Genomic DNA, 25,953 nt, shown 5'->3' on the forward strand with positions numbered 1-25,953 from the left:
TTGAATTGCTGTTTTGGAGTTTATCATATTTACCGAGTCTCTAAAAACAAAACAATTTTACAAGATCCGAATGTACATAAGCAGCTATCTAACGGCATAATAAATCAAGTCTTAATTAAAAACATATCCCCCCCACACCTCAAAAGCTATTTATCTATAACACAATGGGGGTGCTGATGGAGTCCGGAATCCTGATCGTGGTTGTGGTCTAGTGAAGCGAACCACCACAATGCTGTGTGACGCAAGACATGCGATACGATTATTTACAAAAAAAGACATTAATTTAATACCATGTTGCTTCGCGCTATACATATGACACTTGGCTATGCAAGGGAATATTGTGTCTATAATATATGTCATAACGCAAATAAGTTACAATGACCTATTGACCTGGTTTCTAGCCTGAGAAAGACAAACATTCTGACCATATATCATGGTGATTGTTTCATCGTGATAGGGCATCAATGTGGCCTCAAGTACAGAGGCATAGAGGGCATGGGGTTTTCCTAACGTGTGGGCACCTTGTAACTAACTAATAAGAACAAGAGGAAGAACAGCCATTTTTAACAATGGATACCAATTATATTATGATGAACGCGTGCGCACGCGATGGTCAATGCGTGCGCACACAATGTGCAATGTGCGCACAGTGCCACCGTACTAGAGGCCACATTGATGTAGATGTAGACTGTTACACTGCGCATGTCCGTTTTTTCAAATTTCTATGCTGCGCGAGAGTCTAACATTGATGCTCCACCACCATGAAACATGGTCAGAATGTTTGTCTTTGTAATATCTAGGGCGAGTTTACGTCAGGCTAGAAACTAGACCAATGGGTCAAATGAAAGGGAGAATGAGGCCACATTTTACACCAAATCTTTATGACATTAATTAAGTCAGAATGTTTGTCATCATAATGTCTAGGTCTCTAAGCCAAAACAAAGGAAGACCTTGTAAATTGTTTTCAAGTGGAATTTAATGGATTTGTTACTACATGATATAACTGTCAAAGTCGTTATTTTTCCAAAGCTTCCAACTACACATAATATAATCACATATAAGTTCTTATTTCTATTACACTATTTCCAGTGAAATAATTACAGTTTGCATACTTTTACAACGTTCATGATTAATAGATCAAACATATAATAAACTTTAGGTCAGAACAGGAGTGTTAACTATATTAAAACACTGGGTGTGAGTACAGTTGGCGTGGATGTTGTAACAATCGATTGGGAACATCCTCTAGCATATTGATATGAAAAGCTACATTTCCGAATTTATCGTTTAAAAGACTGGTCCAAGCGCTAATGTCTCTACAATCTACTGACACATGAATCTTCTTGATGTTCGTTGTTTTCATCAAAAGATATCTGCAGTCATCTGCATGAAGTGGTTCACAATCGTAGAATTCCAGTGTTTTAGCAGTCTTTAAAAAGTATGCGATGAACAACTGATTTTCAACAGGAAAACATATTCCTTTTGAAATAAAGTGTTTCACATTTAGTAGAATACCCTTCAAATGAAAAGAAATTTCGTTTACGTTTGGTGCTGTAGTTCCAAATATTCTAAGGCATGTCAGCTGATGAAGGCTTTCCAAAACACTTAAATCCGAAATGACGTCAACATGTAATACCAAATGCCTTACATTTGTTAAATAACGTATCATGTCATTTATTTCAATTACTGTGTTTGGCACCCGAGTTGTTAATGCAGCTGAACGCAGCTTTCTTCAAAACGGAGGAGAGGAAATAATTCTCTCAAACATACGACAAACCCTCGGAATAGTGGACAGCAATTCATCCACCGGAAGCCAGCCCAAAACCTCTTCCCATACAAACTGAAAACACAAGCTTTAAAAAGCTTGTTAACAGTGTTTATCCGCTGGATGAATGGCGGGAAGTAAATAGTTTTGTTTCTATTTTAAAGGCATTTTTAGTGGTCAAAAATTCCTGTTCAAATTTCATGGATATTTTGGAAGTAATTTTGCTAAATCCCAGTGGCCATAATACAATGTATTGGTCCTCTGTACAGACTCAACACAACATACATGGCAGAGGAAACCTTCTCAGTAGATATTTTTAAAAACTTAATATTTTTGCTTCTTTTTGGAGAAGATTTAAGTTTAATCTCTGTTATTGTAAAGTAGTATTCGTGTTTTAAAATGGGCCTGGCCATGTTTGATAAGACTTAGATCTGAAACCATAGCTAAATTGGTAATTTTATATCGTTGTTTGTAATCACCTTATGATAAAATAGTTTGTTTAGTTTAAACATATTTTATTGCCCAAAGTAATGTTGTTAACCAGCAAAAAAAAATTTCATTTAATATACCAACAAACATAAATTATATTGCAAAAGGGCTGAACCACAATTTCTGGTGACCAAGTTTTATGATGAAATGAAATCTAATTTTCATTATCATTGTCAAAGACCTTCAAATACACAACAATCTGAAATTTCATGTTTGGTATAGAGTACATAAGGATGAAATCAAATTGGTCGTTAAGAAAACAACCGCAATACCGTAATAATACATGCTTTCCATATTTTTCCCGTATTGACGTACTTAGGGAACGACCATTAGAACGCCAGGGTGGGGGACCTGGCAGAAAAAGTAAATAAATATTCTGGCCCCAATATTAAAGTAAATAAATAATCTGGCCTCAGTTCCAAAGTAAATAAATATTCTCGCTTCGCTTACGCTCGCTCGAAATTTATATCTTAAAACTGCTGTATTCAACCTATAACCTATATATACTATGACATTGCTTTATTTAGAAATGTCAAGTTTCGTCCAAAGTAAATAAATATTCTGGCCCCAGTTTCTAAGTAAACAAGCATATTCAATGAATTATTATCCCCCGCAAAACCTATGTCTGGTCCCAATCAGTTAAAAATTTTTGGCGTTAACTCTGGCCATACTGTTTGATTTTTTTAGCAGGGTAGCAGTTCTGAGTGAATATAAACACACACACCAAATATAAACTCAATGTCACTAACTGTTACAAAGATAAGGCTGCGGAAGGACAAAAATGGCAGTTTTTAATTTATTAAAGGGATAACTCTGGTTATACTAATTTGATTTTTAAAATAATTGCAGGGTAGCAGCTCTGAGTGAATACAAACACTCAACCAAATATCAACTCATTACCCAAGATATGGTTGCGGAAAGACAAAATTTGCATTCTTTAAATAATCAAAGGGCGATAGCTTTGTTCATACTGATTTGATTTTCAAAATAATTGCAGAGAAGAAGATATGAGGGAATACAAACATACATACCAAATATCAACTCAATGTGACTAACTGTTATCAAGATATGGCTGCAGAAGGTCAACAAATAGCAGTTTTTATTTAATTAAAGGGCAATAACTTTAATGATACTCATTTGATTTTCATAAAAACACAGGGTAGCAGTTCTGAGTGTATACAAACATGCACACCAAATATCAACTTAATGTGACTAACTGTTACCAATTTAAGATATAACTGCCGAAGGACAAAAATGGCAGTTTTAATTTTTAAAGAGCATTAGCATTAACTCTGCTCTTACTAATTTGATTTTAATCAAATTGCAGGGTAGCAGCTCTGAGTGTATACCAACACTCACACCAAATATCAACTCAATGTGACTAACCACTACCAAGATATGGCTGCAGGACAAAAATTGAAGTTTTTAATTAATTAAAGGGAAATAACTCTGGTCATACTATTTTTTTTTAAATTGTAGGGTAACAGCTATGAGTAAATACAATATCAACTCAATGTGACTGACTGTTACCAAGACATGGCTGCGGAAGGACAAAAATGGCAGTTTTAAATTAATTAAAGGGCAATACCTCTGGCCACACTAAATTAATTTTTAAAAGTTTTGCAGGGTAGCATCTCTGAGTGAATACAAACACATACACCAAATATCAACTCAATGTCACTAATGGTTACAAAGATATAATTTCGGACGGACGGACAGACAGACGGACGGACGCCCGGACAACGCCAAAACTATATCCTCCGCGGGTGATAATAAATAATTCGGCTGCGAGCCTCCCCCCCCCCCCCCCCCCCCCCCACACACACACCTGATTTTCTAATGGTCGTCCCCTTACGTATAAGTGACGCATTTACTGATTTACTGAGTGGATTTGAGGACCATTTATACAATTTTGTTATTGCATTGCGTCATAGAATTTGCATGCAATTTATTGCAACAAAACATTCAATGTAGCATACCTTTAGAAATAGAATAAACATTATTAAATAAATTTCTTCCATACTGGTTTCTGTATTTGTTTCTTATATGTTGGAAGGCAGCCGGTTACTTGCAGTAGGTGACTTAAGATAGCTGCACTGGCCGTCTGTATACATAGCCGAAAATATGCTAAGCAACCATTTTTATTGAAATGTAATATTGCTTTCCTACTTAACGTTTACGAGTCTATTTATTTATTTATTTATTATATTTAAATATATGATATTTATAAAGTTACTTACGAGTGTAAGACCATCCATCACTAGGCAGTGTCCTTCGCTATAAATGTGAAAGAAGTCAACTGAATTTCATGTAGACTCTAAATGGGGGCGTTTTATCTCGAGATAATATGTCGAGAACTCGCGTTCTAAAAATCAACTTGAAGAAAGGGTCGTTTTATATCGAGATGCTAAGTCGAGAACTCGCGTTTGTAAATCGACTACATGAAAGGTCCTTTTTACATCGTCATAATTTGTCGATATATCATTATAGCTTACGCGGATCTCGAGAAAAATTGATTGCATTTTGTAAAATTAATGCAATATCTCGATATAATATATCGACTTGTTGTGATGTTATTTCGATTTCTCGCGAAAATATATCGATATTTGCGTTACCCAACACGACATTGCGAGGCCCATAAACGTTTCCGTACGTGGCAGTTTCCAGCATTAACGAGAAATTTTGCGCTAAAATATTTTCATAGAATATTATTTATTGCGGAATTTTTTTTAGAAAAAAAAAAACACAAACATTTTCTGGAAAGTTTACATTATTATCGCGATAGCTACCTAACTATCTCGTGGCAGAAATATGCCACCATATTACTGTTTTTACTACGTTTTACGATGAAAATCGAAAAGCGTTTGTCACGCTTTTACTCCAGGTAAACTGTCTCGACTATAACTATCTATATTTTGAAGTCATTATTCACTACTTAAGCTATAGCGCTATTGGTTACGACAACGGGAAAATGTCTTTATTGCCGCGGCGGTCCGGGATTCGATTCCCGACACGGTCATATTTTTTCTTGATTTGGAATTTTTAAAATATTTTGGAAACAAAAATTCATATTCTAATGTTCATAATAAGACCAAAACTTCAATTTGAAACAAAGATTATTTTTTAGCCAAATCTGGAGGCATGCTGCTTTAAAAGTACGAGGTGTAATCTGTCGCTGTTCTGGCAGCAATGGCTCATTTATACCCATTTGCTGTGAAAAATGGAGAAATTAATGCTTGTTTTGCTTGCAATTGATGTTTAATATCGATATATATGCGTCAGAGTAAACCAAGATAAAACAGTTAATTGTAAGAGTAATGGAGATCGCTGTCATTTATCCAAGATTGCGCATGCATTTCTTCGAAAAGTCACGAAAACCAGTCGTTAGCATTTCACTCTTTTTTATTACACTAATACTTAATTTAGATTTGTATCTGTTCTCAAACCAGTCACAAAACTATTCCATGGCCTGTGCTTTTAATAAAACTGTTAGATATGATTTTTTATCTGCATGTCTGGTAGAATATATAATATCAATCTTTGTTTGAGAGATGCATAATCTCAGTTTTACAGAAGTCCGTTAGTTATTGCATTTTATTAAATACCTACAAATTTTCTGTCTCGAATACAGCACGCATTTCATAATTTTGGGCTAGTTCTTTGTCCTGTAGAGGCTTAATGATTTAAGTAACGATAGTTAAGTTTTAAGTTTTTGATGGGTTGTTTAAAAGCTTCAAGTACTTTTTTTATAATTATATATTGTGGGTAGCTTACTTGTACTGCTGCCTAAGCAGACAACATTTACACATTAGCATTTATAGTTTAACCAAAAGAGCAGTAACTTAATAACTTGGGTGAATGTATATGGCATTTTGTGCTCAGAATCACGTTGCAATTCACGGTAATGAGAAAAGAATACGTCAGGATAAGATATTCCAAAGGTGTTTGGAAAGGTTTACAATAATTGATGTATAAATTATAACAAACTATTGTAGTCTTTTCATGTCTTGCATTCATAAATATCGCAAATACACTTAATATTTCCATGTTTATTTAGTTAGACATGTCTGCTTTCATTGATTTTGTTTCAAATGAAACGTTTGAAATTACTATGTAAAATAGTTTAGATGAAATCTATGTATCATGCATTTAAATGAACAGCAGGATCGAATGTTTTGTTTTCCTATCTGCGTCTTCAAAATGCTTAACCAAATTGTATTGCAGTGCCATTGTATGTAAGATTCGAAGTTGAAATGTCAAACATATTATTTACAGATATCTGTAAAGTTAATAGTTTCCGTATTCTTATTTGATGCTGTCCCATTTCAAGGATCATTGAATTATTGAATTGATTCTGTAGCAGCCTTTCTAATGAAGAAACTTATTAATATATCTGATGTGTTTAATAGCATATATTTATTATAGCAACAGAAAAACTGATATTAAATGTTCGTGTTTTCTACTCTTATTTAAATTTTTTTTTTTTTTTTGGTTGGGTTTAACGTCGCACCGACACATTCTTATTTAAAAATGTAAAAACCAAAGGTATTTCTTAGCAAAATTTGAAGACATTGATGATTGATATTATTTTCCTTCATGTGTCTTTATTCAGTCTTTCCTAAAACATTACCATATTATCACAAAAGATATAAGATAAACGCGCAGAACATACCAAATGACTTTCTGTAAATTCCCGGTTGATTCTTATTTATCAAAATATTCAAATTTTCAAAATTAAAACTATATTGAATATTAAATATGATATCTAATTTGAACACCCGAGGTTTCTGTTTTTAAACACTACCTGGGCGTAATTTCTGACTCTGATGTTACTATATTTCGGCACGTCCATCTTTTATGATCAACCAAATTGCTGATCATAAGGGAAGGACACGATTACCAAAACGTATAAACAAATATAAGAAGGTAATTCTTTCTATGTGAATTGCATTTTTTTATATAAATTTAATCATTACATCAAGCTAAAAAGGGTGGACAGTGCTAAATACATGTTACTTACATATATGATAACTTGAAGCAGGCGACTTAATCCTGTTTTCATCTTTGAGACGTTGGGCAAAATCAGTACATTGCGAGTAATTTCTATTCTCTAAGTAAGTGTGGAGGCAGGATTCGTGCCATGAAAACGACGACTTTGAAATACTTATTTGCTTCGAAAAGCTCACTTTTGATCAAAAGAAAAAATGCAAATTTGTTATTCTGATTTGTTTATTTTCTTATTTGTCTTGAAATATTGCCGTCTGGAAATCTCTAAAACAATCTAATCACTGCTTAAGTAAATACTGCCTTTCTCGATACTGTCAAAATTTGACTTCTTTGTAAACTTTTAGCGGATGTATTGTCCGTAGGTATTGACCTTGCACTCGTGAATTTCCGTAAATCAACGGTTATTATTATTAACTGTGCAATGGGTTATAACTATATCGGTTATTTCAATTATTGTAAATGTTTTCAGGGTACAAATTACTGGCACCAGACCAGAATGTACATGTTACACCATACCCTAGGTATTCTGGTATTCTATAGGAACCACGGTCATGAACTGGAAAATATACCAATCCCTTTCAATCGCGCATTTCCCATCTAAAACGCACAGTTCGGTAAATGGGTACTATGTGGTAATTAATCTCCGTCGTGCACCAGCCATATCATCTGCAGAGACCCTCCGCATATTTTATTCTTGTCAGTTTTACAGAAAAAAGCTTGGATGAACCTCTTTAATGAACTTCCTGTGTAGACGACACGGCCATGTGAACCTGTTAGGCGAAATGTAAAAAAAGAAAAGCAGAATGTAAAATATTCACAGTTATACAATAAAACTCGAAAAGATGAATAAAGTTTTGTTTATATTGGCCACATTGCGCATTTATGTTACATAAGTATACACATTCTAATGTACACTTACAGTTAGATATCTAATCGATGATTGATATATGTCTTGTAGTAATCCACCTGTCCGGTAATACACAACAAGAGCTCGTCGAACACGAAATGCTCCCCCCACTCCACCACCCCCCCCCCCCCCCCCCCCCCCCCCCCCCCCCCCCCCCCCCCCCCCCCCCCCCCCCCCCTCCGCTTGATGCATTCATTAATTGTACAAGGAACAGAAATTATTTGCTCACTGTGAACAAAGATTCTATTGTTCTGGTTCAATGTGATACTGACTTTTGACATATTGATCTCAGAAACAACAGGGGTCATCTGCTGGTCATGATCAACCTCCTATTACGTTTAGTGATCCTAGGCCCAAGTGTGCTCAAGGTATCGTCTGGAAAGGGTTTAACTGTTCAGGGCCAATGTGACCTTTCTCTTGAGCCTACAGACCTCAAAATCTATAGGGGTCATCTACAGCTCATGACCAACCTCCCTATTAAGTTTTATGATCCTAGGCCCAAGTGTTATCAAGTTATTGTCTGAAAATGGTTAAAATTTTCCAGGTCACTGTAACCTTGACCTTTGACCTACTGATCTTAAAATCAATAGGGGTCATCTGCTGGTCATGATGAACCACTCTATCATCTTTCATTAACCATGGCCCAAGCGTTCTGAAGTTATCGTCCAGAAAGCATTTAACTGTTCCTGGCCAATCTGACCTTGAACTTTGACCAAATTACGCCGAAGTCAATAGGGGTCATCTGCTGGCCATGATCAATCTCCCTATTAATTTTCCTAATCCTAGGCCCAAGCGTTCTTGAGTTATCACCCAGAAACCGTTTTACTGTTCCTGGTCACTGTGACCTTGAACTTTGACCTACTGACCTCAAAATCAATAGAGGTCATTTGCTTGTCATGACCAACTTCTCTATCAACTTTCACGATCCTAGACCCAAGCAATCTTGAATTATCATCCAGAAACCGTTTAACTGTTCCAGGTCACTGTGACCTTGAACTTTAACATATTGACCTCAAAATCAATAGGGGTCATTTGCTGGTCATGACCAACCTCCTTATTAACTTTCATGATCCTAGGCCTAAGCGTTCTTGGGTTATCATCTGGAAACCGTTTAACTGTTCAGGGTCACTGTGACCTTGACCTTTGATATATAGATCTCAAAATCAATAGGGGTCATCTGAAGGTGATGACCAACCTTCCTATCAACTTTCATGAACCTAGGCCTAAGTGTTCTTGAGTTATCATCCGGAAACGGATTGGTCTATATACAGACCGACCGACATCTGCAAAACAATATACCCCTCCTTCTTCGAATAATAAAAGAAGAAAGCATAGCGTCATAATGTAAAAGGATTGAGCACCAAACATGCGGTGTGTCTCAAAACACAGTGATCATAAACTCATATAATTAAACTTGTAATAAACTTCTTATAAACATTTGGACTATTTTCATCATCGAGAATCTTAGAAAGTATGAAAATACACTCCTCATGTATGTCATGTCTTGATAATGATATGTGAGCATGTTTTACATTGTGTAATAGAAGATATCGTCTTGACGTTATCTCTGTAGCAGATTGAGAAGGGAAACAAGGAATAATATTGTAGTATTACTTAAGAAATAATAAGTTCCCAAACGTGGTTTATCGTAGAATAACCCGAGTTTTGAGTTCTTATGCGTAAGAATATGTCACGAAGGCCGTAGGCCTGGGTGATATATCATTTTGCATAAGAACGAAAAACTCGAGTTATTCTACGATAAATCACACTTGGTAACTTATTATTTCGATTCTAACACGACATACTAGTATCAACAGTGTTAGAAAAAGTGGTAACTACTTTTTACGACCGTGCTAAGCGCCTGGATTGGATGACGACATTGCACGCGAGTGGTTTATTGCAGATTAACCCGAGATTTTGCTCTACATGTATGTAGGTTATTTGCTGTTCGTGTTTGAATTCTATTTAATACCACTGAACTAATTACAGACTAATTTGACTTTTAACTTTTTTTTAAATTTCTTCATTCTGTTTATTTAGTTTTCAGATCTGTTTTATTCAGTGTTGATTTACAGTTGTCCTTGATGCACAAGATAATTTGTTTATTTGTATCGCGACAACAATTTACAAATAAAAGCGATTCCAGAACACTGTGTATTTATACTGATAATCTGTTTGACAAAAACGCTTTCAAGAAACCGATGACACTCTACGTACTTTGGTATTCATAAACGAATATTTGCCCCTCAGCAATGTGGGTTCGAGACATCGCTTTGAATGTAGAATTATTCATGGGTAGAGGCCATTCTGTTTGCTGGCTTACAGAAAAACGTTAGTTGTACTTGGGTGCTGAAATATGCCTGAAACAATGTCTGGATGTGTCATCTAGTGTGTTATTCTAGCTAGAAAAATTGCCATATGACATAAATTGTGGCTCTAAACATTGCAAAAGCAAATAAACGTATGTATCTACCGGAAGAAAATATTGGTAACAAATTTAGTTTAAACAATATTTGTTCGACACAATCCTCATACACATCAGTTACAGACAGAACTGAGTAGAAAGCTTTGAGTTTGTATAAAAAAACTCTGGCCTCAATAATTTTGATACATTTGTTTGATAATGACTTATAGCTGATTTTCCTGCTGCAATATGCATGTTTCATTTGAGCTGACAGTCTGCCGGTAGCCGATGTGATAGCACTAAAGACTGTTCTATAGAACTGGATAAAAGACGTATGTATATTCGAGTTGTGCGAATGGAAAATAATACACAACATTTCATTATGTCTTTAAATTTCAATCTTCAGGATTAAATCTAAGTTTCAATCACATCGTCATGAAATGTTTCGTGATGTTTCAGATACCAAGCTACGATATCGTCCTGAATTTAATTAAGTTTAAAAGTGTATTAATTAGACAGACAAATATTCCTTTTTCACAAGTCAGAATTATTATTACGTTTTCGGTGACTCTTCCAAACACGTTTGACATATGAGGTATGTTGACAAAATTATGCTTATAGCGATAACAGGGCCAGTAATCCTAACTTATATCCGAAAACGTGATATACACAGACAGGTTTGTATAGTCACATGCTCCTCGCCATTGCTTCTATAAGACCGAAGGGGTAAAATGGTTTTCGAGACGCTCTAACACCACTTCAGTTATACATCATGTTAGAAATATTCTAAGTTTAGCAGAGTACAGCATAATCAATAGATCGAATCTTGTTGAGTAATTGGTTATGGATTGTCCAGAAATTGTAGTATGTGCGGAATAACCTAACTATGGTTCAATATAAAATCAAAGCTGGCACATCAACACAACTGCGCGTACATAACTTACTGTCAATTCAGATTAAGGCATTTTCGTCAAGCATTACAGTTTTTAAATGTCTATCACATAGTGATGGTTTTGTTTGTTTGGTTGGTTTTGGGTTTAACTCCGTTTTCAACAGTATTTTAGTTATACAACTAACCATTGTTTTTTGGGTTCTATACCAGTACAAACTTGTTTGCCGTAAGTAACGGAGAACATATGTCTCGTCCGAGGATCGAAATCACAACCCCGCGATCCATAGATCTACGCTCTCCGTATAAAGCGGGTGGGTGAATGAGTGATGGTGGTACACTGTAACTATGTCCCAATGACTGAACCACAGTCTGTAGTATTGTCCTCTGGAAATAGGGTTATATAGGGATATTACAAGAGTTTCTTTCTATACGAGTTGAATAAAGTAATAAAGTGCGAGGCTCTGTCGAGAATTGTATCCATTTTCTTCGACGAGTTAAAAAAATTTCCGTGTGGAAATGGCACACATGTAATATTCTTTTTATCACTTGTTAGATTTTCTTGATAAAACATCAACATTTCAAATTAAACATTCGGATCTGATGGAATTATTCAAAGATCATTGATTGTAATGTTTCAAACTTGGAGCTTTCGTAAGCATCTGTATATCTGATAATTTCACGTAAACCTAGTGTAATGAAATGCAATGGTAAGTGCAATAGCGAACTGAAAGAACATAACTAAATAGAGGTCTAGGATTGTCTTATACTTGCTTTTATGCAGAGGATGAAATAAGCCATTATTTTCATAAGGTCTAAGACGTTCCTATACGGAAATATATTTAAATTTCATTAAATTAAATCACATCAACGTACTGCATTTGTTAAAGTTGATTCTTAATTATTCAACAAACTGGCTGTTATAAAAAAAACAATGATAATTTTAAAAGATTTTTTCATAACATTTGCTGAAATGCTCATAAGTTTCAAAAGATGTTGTCAAATGTAGTACAGTATCTGTTCCAAATAAATGAGTGATGAAAATGGAGTCAAAATTGGTGCACTAAATATTTCTTATTTACAAAATGTAACAGTAGTCTCCCTTCAAGCAAAAGGCCACAGAAGTCAGACCACCCACAAAGAGAAACAGTAGCGGTAAGGTATAAATACTCATCAACAAAATCCATTTTAATGATATATAGCGAAATAAAAATTGGGGGAGTAAGGTATCATATCTTTTAAAGTAAACGAAAATATTACATTATGCCCGAGTCTACAAGCAACTACACAATTACCCTTTTGGACAATCTCTCGATCACATTACAAAATGCCATATGATCGTTCAAAACATTTCTATTTCAATCACTTTGATCAAAAGTGACATAATTAATCAAACAATACAGAATGTTGTTTTCTGTGATTAATGTTATATTGTATTGTGTTGTTGATTATCAAATATCAATGTTTTTTTCTAATGTGGTACTTATGATGTTATTTTCTGTTTTCATTTGAACCATATTTGTAAATATTTGTACTATCAGAGGGCCTCATGGAAGATTAGCCTCAGCTAAATGAGTCACCCTCTATAAATAAAGAATTTACTTACTCACTTACTTACTTACTTAGTTTTTGTCTAAATTTCTTCTAGATATAACATTTTCAAACAAGGTTAAAAAGTAAACTATCGTTCATCAATTTTACATTATATTTTCACCTTCTGTATCAAAAGAATGCTATTTCATTTAAAATTCAAGAAATGTTTATATCTTTGAATGTTCCAGATTTACACAGTTGTATTATAAAGCTAAATGATTATATAACTTAAACAAAACATAAAGCTTATCTGTTACATTTTAATGTCAATGGCAGGGACTATATTGTGGCAAAAAACGTAACGGAAATTACGTTCATTATATTCATTAATACTGGCTACATTGATAACCTAACCAGTCAGTAGTTATTAAGTAGAAACCCATAACAAAAAAAGTAAAATCATAGAGAAACAAAAAATAAATAAAAACAAAACGTAATATCAATCAAAGATTTTCATGACAGTAAAAGATGTTAATGACTACAAGAGCAGTTGTTGTGGTCCTATACTTTGCGATGCATAGCTCTATGGCTGTATTTGGGGTACTCTGTCCTTTCGGGAAATCTACCCTTACCTTTTTTCTTAATAAATTATAATGCGTCCATGGGTTTTTACGGTATTGTACCTTTAGTCTCATTGAGTATTTCATTTACCTTATCCTGCGATTAAATTCTGCAACATCAGTAAGAAAAGAAATAGTAAGCATTGCCCGGCGGACCTAATTTGGCTGCAGCTGCATTTTCAAACTGGAAATATATGCAATACAACCCAGATCAGAATAGACGAGTCACGATTTTAGAATGAAACAGGCACGCTTTTTAGCATAAGATGTCATCTGTATGTCATTTTGCTATTTGTACAAAAATTCCCTTGAGGAATTTTTTTTTAAAAGAATAAAACACAAGATAAACATTAGACATTTTTACATGTCAATATTCTGATAAAAGCAACACTGACATGTTGACATGTCTTCATGTGTACGAAGCTCCACAGAATGTATAGCGTTTCTTTGTTCATACGAAGGATCTTTTGGCTTGGCTTCGTTTTTGCTCAGTTGCATTATAACCCATAGATTTAATTATAGTGTACGATTTAATTGACCTTTTACAGGCAATAGAACTTGAAGGTTAACGCTCCCATCGGTGGTTTTGCAACTGACGATTCCAAGTCGGTATACTGTGATTTTTGAGTTATCTAGTTATCTAGTTGTTATAGAGGCCTCCGTGGCCGAGTGGATAAGGTCGCTGACTTCAAATCACTTGCCCCTCATCGATGTGGGTTCAAGCCTCACTCGGGGCGTTGAATTCTTCATGTGAGAAGCCATCCAGCTGGCTGACGGAAGGTCGGTGGTTCTACCCGCTCGTGATGAAATAATGCACGGTGGGGCACCTGGGGTCTTCCTCCACCACCAAAACTTTAAACCCAAAAAAAAACAAAAACAAAACAAAAAACGTTGTTATAAATTGTCCATCATTATGTCGAACATTTCACCTAAAGACAGTGTTATAATTAAAAATTAAGGTCATATCTTCAATTTACAACGAAACAGATGAAATAAAAAGGGTTCCATTTCAGATTGGTAATCCACTTTACCCAGTGTTATGATTCGAGCAATAATGAAAATATTGATGGAAATCATCTGATATCTTATGAGCTATATGAGGAAGGAAATAAGTAAAATGCAGACGATTTTTGTATATACGACATTGATTTATATACATTTATTTTAGTCATGTTTTCAAAGGTTTTCGAATTTATTACAAAGTTACATTACATTGTCAAGCAAATATACTATATTAGCGTGCCATCCATATCCACTGAGATTTCAAAGGAAACATGTTTGCAATAAAAATGTTTTACAGGGGAAACAATTTTTTTCATTGGAATGTTATTGCGTGCATGCAGAAGTATGTCCATTTGTATTGACGGAATATTTATAGTAGAGGAATTACCATTGGGGAATGGCAATGAATGACGACTGGAAGCATGATTTCATGGACATTCGAGATAAAAACAGCGAATTTTATGGAGACGATAGCAATATATGGAATGATGTGATAAGGGATTTATTCCTCAAAATATGTGCTAAAATCGAAGAAGCTTTAGACAGCTCCAAACTCAATGAAATAAAGTGTTTGTTTTTATTGATGAGGTTATATGCACAGAAAAATGACAACAGTTAAACCATAACTAAAAGAATAATATTCTTAGAGTATAATGTAAATTGATACTGTTTGTTCATGTGTATAAATGAGATATCGATATATAGGCGTTTCTTAAAAAGATCCATAACAATTATTAGTAAACAGAGTAATCTTTTTTTGTTGATTTTGTTCTCTTTTTTTCGGTGTAACGTCACACTGACACAGTTATAGGTCAGATGCCGACTTTCCCGCTCCTACAAATGAATGAGTGGTGAAAATGGAGTCAAAAGTAGCGCACTGTTTCTTGTTATTTACAAAAGTAACAGCAGTCTCTCTTTAAGCCCTAAGCACAGCAAACAAAGCTAAAACTATAAAAACTCACCATTTTCAAAGAACTGTTGCATGTCTTCGTTTTAATGCATTTGCTATAAAGTGCTGAAATTTCACATAACTAGGTGGACCGTAGTTTTCAGGGTTTTTTTTAAATTTTATTTCTTTACAAATTGCATTAATTTCAATATTCTATATATCCAGTCTTACGGGACAGTACGGTAGAACATGTAATGGACAGGTAGATTAATTGTTGGTAAAATGTTTATCAAAAATTTCTGCGTGTTGATGATGTAATCTTATACCTTGAAATATTTAAAAACAACATTTTCTCCGTTAGATATTGTGGACAGGTGTTGTCACACCGTATCTGAATTTTACCAGGGTAGGGGCTTGCACAAGCTCGGCCTGTAGAGAGCTCATAGAGGCTACAGCAGCTGGGAGGAATGAATATATGTAGCTATGACATGGAGTAAGGATATCCCTGTAGGGAAGTGGGTGTTTGTCGTCCATAGTGAAACGGAGAGGGGTACAACATAAGCGTGCATTGGCACTGCAAATTTCCCTTTCACTATCTTACAAAAGATAAAGCGTTAACATCAGAACTGCTATTATCCAGGAAACACCAACTTAAATTCTTCATCACGTGGGAGACATCGATGCCTCATTTAATACGCCACTCTACATGTGATGACATGCAGTGTAGAGTATTGAGGCGCCCGTGTGTATCCGACAATTATGGTGGCTGATTTCTGCCATTTCGTGTGTTCGTGTCGGCGAGGCGAAATGTCGAAGTAACGAAAACACGAAAGGTCGAAATAATGCTTATTTATCGTGTGTTCGCCTTTCGACTTTCGAGGCGAATACACGAAGTAACGTTAACGAAACATTGTAGGCGAAATAACGAAATTTCAGTGGCGAACACACGAACTTTTGTATTCATCACTTTTCGTGTCAGCGGGTATCAAAACTTTGGGTTGTCGCCCTTCTTTTGTCGTATCATCGTGTATTCGCCTCGAAAGTCGAAAGGCGAACACACGACACATAAGCAGTTTTCGACCTTTCGTGTTTTCGTGTCTTCGACATTTCGACCCGCCTACATGCATTATTATAATATGCATTATTTCTACCTTTCGTGTTTTCGTTACTTCGACATTTCGCCTCGCCGACACGAACACACGAAATGGCAGAAATCAGCCACCACAGACAATGGTGGGAGACACTGCTATATATAATGGGTAGTCCTATGTTACCATTGCGCAGTTCTACACCGAGCCATGTTGTATTTTGTGGATGTTATGTTGGGTATATTTTTAGATAAAAGGTATTCAATAAGTTTCACGTGACATTCTTCCCAAACGCATGTTGCGAATCGAAAAGGATGTTGTTGACCTGGAAATGTTTATGATGTTGGATTCTACTCTGTACTTACTTTTGTTACAAAGTGCGCAATTTAATGATATTGGTCTATAATGGCAAGGTTGCCGTTTTCTTCGTTTTCATAGAGGGGGTCGACTTCCAGTTAGCTGGGAGTGTTTCCCAAGTCAAGATTTTTTTGCAAAGTTTGGTAACAAGGGTGCAATTTGGACGAAGAGATATTGTAGCATGACTGACTTCGAATCATCAGAGCCACCTGCATATTTAGTGTTCGACCCTTTTACAGTTGGACGCTACGCCTTTCTCCTTGATTGTGTCTTGTGTACATGCGAAGGTCTTTATGATAGGTAGTTATTAAATCCACTAGCCCGTTTTGTGGGGCTCTTGAAATTTTAGGATGTTTCCCTTGGGGCTCTGTCTTCTGCAAATTAAGGCATTGAGTACGTGTGTTTATTGGTTATTTAGGTGTGCTTTTTATATACATTTACACGCTTGTGTGTTATGCCTGTTAGCGCTGATATTGGACTGTTGGTTTTATTGATTTTTATGATAGGAAGAGCTGTCCCGCTGTATCGGTTTAAAGATGTTTCTAAAAGTTGGTAATGGTTTCCTTATTTACACTGTCCTATGACTTTTGAACATGGCAGTGTAAGAGTGAGGTTACTAAGGTGCGCACCATAAACCGGGTTCTTAGCTGTCACTGACCATTCCAAGTGGCCAAGTGCGACTGAGTTTCTTTGTTTGTTTTGTCCTCTAGTTTTCGATTTTTCTATGTCTGTGTTAGTGCATAGACATTCTACAAATTTGTTTGGTCAATAATGATATGCTATATAGGCTATTATAAAATAAAAATCAATCCAGCACCCATATATATGCTATAATCATTTCAATCTATATATAGAAAATGGGTGCTGGACCCAAAAAATAAATGGGTGCTTGATTTAATTTTTGGGTCCTAGACTGTCTATAACTGAATGTTGTCATAATATATAGATCTAGCATCATCAGGTCGGATATCCGGGCACTTCAGCGTATCGCGTTGCGTAGCAACAAGCGGAGGTGACAGCAAACGCTAAATTGTAATTGAAAAGCGTTTAATGTTTCCTTAGTGCTGGTTATTTTTCTTTATTTAAAGTAAAATTTTGGGCAATATTAAGAAGTCAGTGAATTTATAATGTAGCATGATGTTCGAGAAATCACTCCCGAGAAAGAAATCTTTCTTTTTTAGGTTTCAGACGTGATATTCATCATTAATCCGTGTAAGCTACAAGGTCTCATATTTGTGACGGACTGAATGAAAATTATAATTTAAAAAATCGGAGGTCTTTACAAATAAATAAAACAGAAAATCTAGCTCATCTAATTAGGTTTCTCCATTCGTTTCACTTTTCTCGTTCTATTTTGTAGCCTACCATTAAAACAGTTCTGAAAGCCAGATAGCTTATATACTGTGGTGTCAAAAGTGATTCAGTAACGCCAAATTTATTTAAATCAACACCTCTTACCTAAATTCTGATTGGTATGAGATTTAATAAAAGGTGTCATAATTTAAAGCATAATACATAATGCGTAAATACTGGATAAGGGATTTTTTTTCTCCCCCGAAGCCTATCAGGGTCAAAATAGAAGATCTTTAACTGCATTTATAACACAAAGGTTTTTTATATATATAAACAATTGTTTTAAATGTAATATGACAGCAAGAGCTACTGTGTTACACGTGGAGATAAAATGATAATTATAATACAATGTAATAACTGCATGCTAGTTTCTTTTCTACGAAAAGCCAGAACGTATCAATAAACTGATGACTTCCTTAAATACGAAAATACTGAAAAATGCTGATCTCTGTTTTGTATTAAATTGTCAATTATTTAAAACTGTGAATGACAATTTGCACGCTTTGTCTAAAATAATTTTAGCCATACCTTGTAGTTTTCAAAATCCATATTTTTTTGTTAATTGTTAGACTGTCACAATTGACTGCTTCCACATATAATAAAATTAAAGCATTCATTCAAGTCATAAGTTATAGATCACTATGGAAACCAATCAGTATGTGGTATATTAATGATAATCAGTTTTGACCAGTTCTTAATGACTATCACTAATTAATAGATTGATTTCCTGTTTGTTTCATCCCTCTCATGTACCCCTTCGGGGCCTTATGGTAGTTTCCTGTTTTATCCGTTTGATGTATGCCTTCAGGGTCTTATGATATTGGAAGATGTACATTATTGTTATTTGAGTGTTAACTGACTAAGGGATTAATAGAGCTCCTACATAGAAAAAAAACTTAATCAATACACATATAGTTCATTTGAAATTTTAAAATCAATTCACCAAACTAATTTTTGGCTGGAAGGACATTTCTTCAAAAAAAAAAGAATAAATAAATAAAATAAATAAATATAAAATAAAAAAATGACTGCAATAAGGTTACATAAATAATAAGTTTTTAACTTTATTTAAATGACTTTCATACTTAATTATAGCATTTTACATAAACTAAATGAAATATATCGCACAAAGTATATTTCAGGAAATGGCAACAATATAAAATATTTTATTTCAGAGCATTAAAACATTTAGAAAATCAGCTTATTTTAAAAAGACATAAAAAATCAGAAAATTGATTTACTTATTTATTTTATCTGTTCTTTCTTGAGAAAACAAACAAACAAAAACTCTTTTTCAAGACACTTGAAAGATTCTCTGAAAGATGAAATAAACAACTGCTACGATTTTAAGCAAAGAAGTTGAATAAAAAAAAATGTTATGTTCTCAGATATTTAGTTTATTTTAATATGTAATATAATGCAAACAGAGAAAATGTTAAATAAGCTAATCATAACTGATCCGTAGCGCCAAAGAGCTGACAATACATAATCTGTCACTTTTTCCAGACCGTTTTAAAATGCCACAAAATCAATTATCACAAAAAATACCTACTTTTTTTTTTTGAAAAATATATAGATTGTACCATTGGGTAAGCATATAATGAAAAAGATGACTCTTGATTTGTTTTATTTGAAAATAAAAACATTACAACCCACACCGCTAGTTAATTCACTACGAATTGCGAGGTCCTGCTTTCACCTCCAAGGTAATTTGCATAATCGACTGCTCCGGATGTGACGTCATGCCGACCTGATCAAACAAATGCGCCGAATGCATGCATATGTGTTAGTATATGGACTGGAGGCCGCGTGTTTGCTGGGTAGCTTTACCTCAGAGCATTGTCAAGGCTGGGAAAAGTGGGGTCATGTTATTGCAAGAAAAAAAATGCGTTCAGTCGTGATAACGAACAACTTGCATAGGGAGTCAGTGGCGCAGTGGTTAGCAGCCGTTGGACTACAACGCCAGCGGTCCGGGTTCGATTCCCGGTCGCGGCTGATATCCCGACTAGTGATCAGTGCTGGGTGATTTACTTAAATTGGTACTGTTTAAATTGCAGCAGTATCGACGTAGACTTGTATGTTGGGGTGGTAAATATGACGCCTGCCGTGGGCTCGGCTGGAAATAAGTTGTTCCATCCATTCCAGGTGGACTTTCGTCGACTACCCACGTTAAACAAGAAACTTTACCTTTTTTTAACTTATGGGAGATGACAACGATATTCCTGTTCACACTCTCTTATATCCGAAAAATAGTCGATACTATCAGTCCGAAAGCGCGCATTTGTTGTTTAACTGCAGCGTGTTGAGGATATAATTCTGTAAGTTTAATGTTTTTATAATTAATGATAAAGTTTTACTAGAGGAAGATATCCCTTTTGGTCTTGGGGTCAAAGTCCAAGGTTACAGAATTTGATAAAGTTCTACTTTTAGCTTTTGTGATCGCGTTTTGTGCGTCGTCCGTCCGTTCACAATTTCTTGTGAACGTGAAGAAATTGTGAACGTGATAGAGACCACATTTTGCAATCGATTTTAATCAAACTTGAACACTTGTATTGGCATAATATCTCGGTTCCTTTCGGAAACTGGCCAGATCCCATCATGGGTTCCAGAGTTATGGCCCCTCAAAGGGCCAAAATTTGCCATTTTGGGCTTGTAAACATGATAGAGACCACATTTTGCAATCAACTCTAATCAAACTTACACACAACTTGTATTGGCATAATATCTCGGTTCCTTTCGAAAACTGGCCAGTTCCCATTATGGGTTGAAGAGTTACGGCCCCTTAAAGAGCCAAAATTTGCTATTTTGGCTTTTGCAGCCATTTAGAGACTTCATTTATGGTTTGATTTGAAACAAACTTGCAAAATATCTTGAACAGCAATGACTCTTAAGATTCCATGATGAATCTGTCAGAACCAATCATGGGTTCTGGAGTTATATGGCCCCTGATTGACCCCTGAGCCAAAATTTGTTAATTTTTACCTTGTGACACGATAGAAGTGACATTTTATATTTGATTTTAATCACACTTACACACATTAAGTCACAATAAAATCCTGGTTCCTTTTGAAAACTGGCTAGATTCCATCATGGGTTCTGGAGTTACTGCCCCTGAAAGGGAAATTTTTTTCTTGTTTGACCCTATCAGCCATGTAGAGGTTTCATTTATGCTTTGATTTGATACAAACTTGCACAGAAAGGTTATCTTGATGATTTTTAGGCCTGGATCGAAACTGGTCTGACATGTCGGGTCAAAAACTAGGTTGTCAGGCCAGATCAAAGGAAAAGCTTGTTAACAACCTAGAAGCCACACTTATGACCCTGTCTTCATGAAACCTGGTCAGAATGTTTATGTTGATGATTTCTAGGCCAAATTCGAAACTGGGTCATATGGGGTCAAAAACTAGGTCACCCGGTCAAATCAAAGGAAAAGCTTGTTAACATTCTTGAGGCCACATTTATGACCCTATCTTTATGAAAGTTGGTCGGAATGTTTATCTTGATGTCAGATGATTCCTAGGCTAAGTTCGAAACTGGGTGTTTCGGGGTCAAGAAGTAGGTCACACTGTCAAATCAAAGGAAAAGCTTGTTAACACTCTTGTTCATTTGATGTGCATGAAACTTGGTCAGAATTTTTGTGTGCATGAAATATCATATGAATTTTTATCTGGGTCATGTAGGGTCAAAAACTAGGTCATCAGGTCAAATCAAAGAATAAGATTGTTTACACACAAGAGGCCATGTTTTTTGGTCCAGTCTTAATGAAAATTGGTCAAAATATTTGTCTCCGTGAAATCACTAGGTAAAACATGTTTACACTGTTATTGTGTGTTACTCAGGTGAGGGACTTAGGGCCTCTTGTATTATTTCCAGGCACTTAGCCAATAAATATATTATATATATTTACACTACAACAGCCTTCAGACTTTACATCATGCATCATTCCTGTTATTGTTTCGGTCAATAGGTTCAAGGTCACTGACCCAGTTTCATAAGTCATAAAGTGTAACAGCTTTTGCTTTCAAAGTCATGCAATTATTGAGTATAAACTACAGTAGAGGGAAATACCCTTGTTGGTTTTGGATAGTTACAAAGGTCAAGGTCCCAGAGACTTGCTTAATTTATGGTAGTACTGTATGTATTTTTTATTTCCCTGTAGCTATTACCTCAAGCTTTCAAACTTTACAGGATGACTTAAATTAAGAACCACTCATGAAGGATCTTCTTGTTTTTGGGATCAGTAGGTCAAAGGTCTAGGTCATAGTGACCTTGAGACTGAAAATGGTTTTCGGACTAACATAACTAAGTCACTCAATCTCAGTTATTAAAAAACGGATTTGTTTCAAACTTAATATAGTTGTTCCACATCATCTCTCACATCTGACATATGACACAAGGTCCATAACTTTGGCAACAATTTTTCATGAATTATGCCCCCTTATAACTTAGAATTTTAGGTTAATTTTGATGCACTATACAGTCACTATCTCTTATTACATAAGGGATTTGATTCAAACTTAAACAGTTGTTCCACATCATCACCCACATCATTTACAAAAGGGCCAATAACTCTGGCATCAATATTTCATGAATTATGCCCCCTTTTTACATAAAATGTCATGTTAAAGTTTTGATGCACTTTCATTCTGTAACTTATTACCTAATAGACTTGATTCAAACTTAAAATAGTTGTACCAGTCATCATCATTCATATCATATGACACAAGGGCCATAACTCTTGCACCAACATTTCATAAATTATACCCCTTTTTACTTAGAATTTCAGGTTATAGTCGGTGCACTTTCATTTCTTTGTTATTACTTAATTAATGAGTTTGATTCAGACTTAAAAATAGTTCTTCCACAACATTGTCCTCATTATGTGACACAAGGTCCATAACAATTTTTTGTGTGATTTAAGTCCCCTCTTTACATAGAATTATATCTTCCCCATAGGTAGGGGAGACATAATGTTTTTGCCTTCACCGTCTGTCTGTCTGTCCGCATTAAGCTTGGCTGGATTTCGACGAAATCTCGCAGGAGTGATCAGTACCAAGCCTAGTTGTGCATATCGCCGGCACGTTCTGCTTTGCTGCACAAAATGGCAACCAGAGCTAAAGATAGAAAAATCTTGTCTGGCTTTCACAGGTCAAACTGCTGGAAAGATTTCGACGAAACTTCACAGGAGTGATCAGTGCCAAGCCTAGTTGTGCATATTGCCAACCTGTTCTTCTTCGCTGCACAAAATGGCCGCTAGAGCTAAAGGTAGAAAAATCTTGTCTGGCTTTCACAGGTCAAACTGTTGGCTGGATTTCTACGAAACTTCACAGGAGTGATCAGTACCAACCCCAGTTGTGCATTCTGCTGGCACGTCCCGCTTCGCTGCACAAAATGGCCACAGAGTTAAAAATAGAATACATAGGGTGGAGACATTATGTTTTTGTGACAAAACACCTAGTTATGTCTCCCCTCCTTTGGGGGAGACATATTGTTTTTGCCCTGTCCGTATGTACGTCACACTTCATTTCCGATCAATAAGGGGAGAACCATTTGACCTAGAACTTCAAACTTCATAGGGTGGTAGGGCTGCTGGAGTAGACGACCCCTACTGTTTTGGGGGTCACTCCATCAAAGGTCAAGATCACAGGGGCCTGAACATTGAAAACCATTTACGATCAATAACTTGAGTATCACTTGACCCAGAATGTTGAAGCTTCATAGGATGATTGTTCATGCAAAGTAGATGACCCCAATTGATTTTGAGGTAACACTGTTAAAGGTCAAGGTTACAGGGGCCTGAAAATGGAAAACCTTTTCTGATCAATAACTTGAGAATCACTTGACCCAGAATGTTAAAACTTCATAGGATGATTGGACATGCAGAGTAGATGACCCTAATTAAATTTTGGGGTCACTCTGTTAAAGGTCAAGGTCACAGGGGCCTGAACATTGAAAACAGTTTCCGGTCTTTAACTTGAGATCCACTTGACCCAGAATGTTGAAAAACATAGGATGATTGGTCATGCAGAGGATACTAAACTGACCGCATAAATTGCTTTGAAATACACAGTACAAGTCTCTAGGAGCGAAATATTTCAGTTATCCCCGGTGATTTCATTCCGGATAGCGGACGTGTTCCTGGTTTTTATCACTTCGTTTGGCAGCTGAAATCGCCTGGGATATTTGAAATATTTCGCTCCTAGAGACTTGTACTGTGTATTTCAAAGCAATTTATGGGGTCAGTTTAGTATTTATGGAAGGCTTTAAATGTTTCAAAGGTGCAATCATGCAGGTAGCGGCTGCAAGTGTATAAACTCCGATTTTGAAATGTTCTACAAGTTTGCCGAGTAGCTTCCCATAGCGTTACACTCGCATAGTACACCTTTTCAATGTATATGATACTGTGACCAGATTTTTTGTCATAGATTTCTTTTTTCATTGGACTAACATATAAAAGGTTAATTGTGTGAAAAAAAAAGGATTTTTTTATATTAAACAAAAAATATACACTGGACCCGTGCCGGTGTTCGTAACCCTCCGGCAATAGCAAATAATAGTATAAGTCTAATCACAGGACAGTTTTGAGTGGTAACAGCTTTTTTGTCATGTGGTCTAAGATTATGAGACAAACTCTTTAATGTGGCTATCCTGTACAAATATCAATAATTTTTTATCTGACAATTTGTGAATATCTACATACATGTACTTGACACATCTGTTTTAATTTGAACTATTTGATGGTGCTGTATGACATGTGTTATTTACAACAACACCACAATTACTACAGCTGTGACCTTATACCAGTCACCGGATACAAAGTAGTAATGCAACACGAATGTGATAAAAATGAAAAGATAATTTTGATAGATAATTAATGCTCTTTTTGGGAAAACGGGACATATTGTGTGATGGTACATGCCTGAGCCTCCGTCTGTCCGTCTATCATAATTCATGTCCGGAGCATAACTTTGTGACAATTACTAGGTTTAAGATCAAGGTCACAAGAACTTAAAATGGCCCCCACTAAATATGCATGTAAAGTAACACCATTTCATTGGTATTACTACTGTTTGCAGATCAAATTGCCCTTTCGTCTTCTTTTAAATTGATAGACTTTTACCTTTACGTCACAAAAGCAGCCATGCTGAATAGTAAACAGTTACCAGTTATTTTCTCCACTCGAAAGAAATTGTCATCGCTAGATTTGGGTTTAAATGCTGATTTTGTTGCGAATATGAGATAGATTCAAATAAAACTTACATGCATGTATCAAAAGGTAGTCCAAATAATTGTAGCTCTACTCAGCAGTTGAATATCGTTATATTTTTGACTGATTGATATCCCCTTTAGGTAGACAACGTATTAAGAGGTCTCATTATTTAGACTAATCAAAAAGGGGATTCAATTCCTCATTAATTTATGTAAAAGTTATCATAATTCCCCTTAACACGATTAACGTTACACATATGTGCAAGCGATAAAGCCAATAACTTTACATGATGGTGTACTGTGATCTATCCTCAATTACTTTGGTCCTTTTAGAGTGACCGTCACAAATAATATAAAACAAACTAAACGTCGAATTATTTTGACTTATGTGAGTCTATAACTGGTTCTTTCCATGAACGAAGACAAGGCATATCAACTGCC

General features: G+C 35.5%; 1 protein-coding gene across 7 annotated transcripts in view; it reads left to right on the plus strand.

Annotated features, from left to right (window-relative positions):
- Window positions 1–20,165: 20,165 nt before the first annotated feature.
- Window positions 20,166–25,953, plus strand: part of LOC123564830 (probable RNA-binding protein 19) — a 120,418-nt gene continuing 114,630 nt past the window's right edge. For 2 of the 7 annotated variants that reach the window (XR_008369989.1, XM_053537446.1), the window contains exon 1: window positions 20,166–20,621. The gene's annotated coding sequence lies outside the window, so the exon portion shown is untranslated. The remainder of the gene's footprint in view (window positions 20,622–25,953) is intronic. The other 5 variants (XR_008369988.1, XM_053537445.1, XR_006689046.2 and 2 more) reach the window with 3 other exon arrangements.

This window comes from Mercenaria mercenaria, chromosome 2 (genome assembly GCF_021730395.1).
Source record: "Mercenaria mercenaria strain notata chromosome 2, MADL_Memer_1, whole genome shotgun sequence".
Taxonomy (NCBI): domain Eukaryota; kingdom Metazoa; phylum Mollusca; class Bivalvia; order Venerida; family Veneridae; genus Mercenaria; species Mercenaria mercenaria.